At 45.2% G+C, this 2,731-nt stretch overlaps 1 long non-coding RNA gene across 1 annotated transcript; it reads right to left on the bottom strand.

Annotated features, from left to right (window-relative positions):
- Positions 1–1,847: 1,847 nt before the first annotated feature.
- LOC117487944 lies at positions 1,848–2,731 on the bottom strand. The gene is made up of 3 exons (XR_004556462.1): positions 2,443–2,731; positions 2,152–2,216; positions 1,848–2,061 (listed from the first exon to the last, which is right to left on the bottom strand). It is a non-coding gene; the product is annotated as an uncharacterized LOC117487944 (long non-coding RNA).

Below are 2,731 nucleotides of genomic sequence, written 5' to 3'. Positions count from 1 at the left end.
AGCAGCAGTAGTTGTAGGTGCTGCTGTTGTTGTTGCTTCAGTAGTAGGGCCTGCAGTTGTAGGTGAAGCAGTAGTTGTAGGTTGCACCGTTGATGGAGCAGCAGTAGTTGTAGGTGCAGCTGTTGTTGTTGCAACAGTAGTAGGTGCTGCTGTTGTAGGTGCAGCAGTAGTTGTAGGTTGCACCGTTGTCTGAGCAGCAGTAGTTGTAGGTGCTGCTGTTGTTGTTGCAACAGTAGTAGGGGCTGCAGTTGTAGGTGTAGCTGTAGTTGTAGGTTGCACTGTTGTCGGAGCAGCAGTAGTTGTAGGTGCTGCTGTTGTTGTTGCTTCAGTAGTAGGGCCTGCAGTTGTAGGTGAAGCAGTAGTTGTAGGTTGCACCGTTGTCGGAGCAGCAGTAGTTGTAGGTGCTACTGTTGTTGTTGCAACAGTAGTAGGGGCTGCAGTTGTAGGTGAATTAGTAGTTGTAGGTTGCACTGTTGATGGAGCAGCCGTAGTTGTAGGTGATACTGTTGTTGTTGCAACAGTAGTAGGGGCTGCAGTTGTAGGTGCAGCAGTAGTTGTAGGTGCTGCTGTTGTTGTTGCAACAGTTGTAGGGGCTGCAGTTGTAGGTGCAGCAGTAGGTGTAGGTGCTGCTGTTGTTGTTGCAACAGTTGTAGGTGCTGCTGTTGTAGTTGCAACAGTAGTAGAGCCTGCTGTTGTAGGTGTAGCTGTAGTTGTAGGTTGCACCGTGGTCGGAGCGGCAGTAGTTGTAGGTGCTGACGTTGTTGTTGCAACAGTAGTAGGGGCTGCAGTTGTAGATGCAGCAGTAGTTGTAGGTGCTGCTGTTGTTGTTGCAACAGTTGTATGTGCTGCTGTTGTAGTTACAACAGTAATAGGGGCTGCAGTTGTAGGTGAAGCAGTAGTTGTAGGTTGCACTGTTGATGGAGCAGCAGTAGTTGTAGGTGCTGTTGTCGTAGGTGTAGCTGTAGTTGTAGGTTGCACCGTTGTCGGATTAGCAGTAGTTGTAGGTGCTGCTGTTGTAGGTGTAGTTGAAGGTTGCACTGTTGTCGGAGCAGCAGTAGTTGTAGGTGCTGCTGTTGTTGTTGCAACAGTAGTAGGGGCTGCAGTTGTAGGTGCAGCAGTAGTTGTAGGTGCTGCTGTAGTTGTTGCAACAGTTGTAGGGGCTGCAGTTGTAGGTGAAGCAGTAGTTGTAGGTTGCACCGTTGTCGGATTAGCAGTAGTTGTAGGTGCTGCTGTTGTAGGTGTAGTTGAAGGTTGCACTGTTGTCGGAGCAGCAGTAGTTGTAGGTGCTACTGTTGTTGTTGCAACAGTAGTAGGTGCTGCTGTCGTAGGTGCAGCAGTAGTTGTAGGTTGCACCGTAGTCTGAGCAGCAGTAGTTGTAGGTGCTGCTGTTGTTGTTGCAACAGTAGTAGGGGCTGCAGTTGTAGGGGTAGCTGTAGTTGTAGGTTGCACCGTTGTCAGAGCAGCAGTAGTTGTAGGTGCTGCTGTTGGTGTTGCTTCAGTAGTAGGGCCTGCAGTTGTAGGTGAAGCAGTAGTTGTAGGTTGCACCGTTGATGGAGTAGCAGAAGTGGTAGGTGCAGCTGTTGTTGTTGCAACAGTAGTAGCTGCTGCTGTTGTAGGTGCAGCAGTAGTTGTAGGTTGCACCGTTGTCGGAGCAGCAGTAGTTGTAGGTGCTGCTGTTGTTGTTGCAACAGTACTAGGGGCTGCAGTTGTAGGTGAATTAGTAGTTGTTGGTTGCACTGTTGATGGAGCAGCAGTAGTTGTAGGTGATACTGTTGTCGGAGAATTAGTTGTTGTAGGTGCTGCAGTCGTTGGAGCAGCAGTGGAAGCTGTAAATGAGGAAAAAAGTAAAACAAACATTAATTTAAAAAAAGTATAATTTATTTTTATTTTTATTAAGTAGCACTCAGTATTTACTTACATATGCCATTTACGCTAATGGAGCTGCTTTCAATGTCGAATCCAACGACTGTTGCATTGATCAAAGTGCTCGCAATCTCATTGTTATTAGGAGCGGATGTGCTTACAAATGAAACGTCAATGACGCTGATGATTGATCCGTTACTAAAGAAAGAGAAAATATTATATTGTTTGAAATATCAGATATAGGATCCTACTCTTTATTATAAAACCTTAATAGTCTTAAAAGATTACCTGAATGAAACAACATCTAGTGATTTGAAGGACGAAGGGAATGCGTTTTGGTAAACAGGTGTAAGCTGTAGAAACACAAAACAAAACATTTTTTTCACATAAACCTTTGCCTTGGAATTTACAGCTTTACTATATGACTTGATCTTTATTGGTCTTTCATCAATTTAATAATTCCTTATCATAGTATGGAAACTGGAGTAGGTTTCTCATATTTTGAGTGGGTGCTTTAGCTCTCTGATAACATAATGCAATAAGCGTTCTAGCAGATTTTATTTATATTGGAAAAGTTACCTGTTCCTTCACCAATGTAGCCCGACCTTTAAAATCATCAGAAGATGGATCCTGCAATTCAATAGTAAATGTGTCTAGGACAGAACGGAAAGTCACCCTTCTAAGGGCTATAGTAGTAGGTGCTGTAGTTGCAGATCGAGCCGTTGTAGGTGCTGCAGTTGTCAGGGCAACAGACGTAGGTGCAGCAGTTGTAGGTGCTGCTGTTGTTGTCGCAACAGTAGTAGGTGCTGCTGTCGTAGGAGCAGCAGTAGTTGTAGGTGCTGCTGTTGTTGTTGCAACAGTAGTAGGG

This window comes from Trematomus bernacchii, unplaced genomic scaffold, assembly GCF_902827165.1.
Source record: "Trematomus bernacchii unplaced genomic scaffold, fTreBer1.1, whole genome shotgun sequence".
In the NCBI taxonomy this organism is placed as follows: domain Eukaryota; kingdom Metazoa; phylum Chordata; class Actinopteri; order Perciformes; family Nototheniidae; genus Trematomus; species Trematomus bernacchii.
This window is presented reverse-complemented; position numbering and strand designations above follow the sequence as displayed.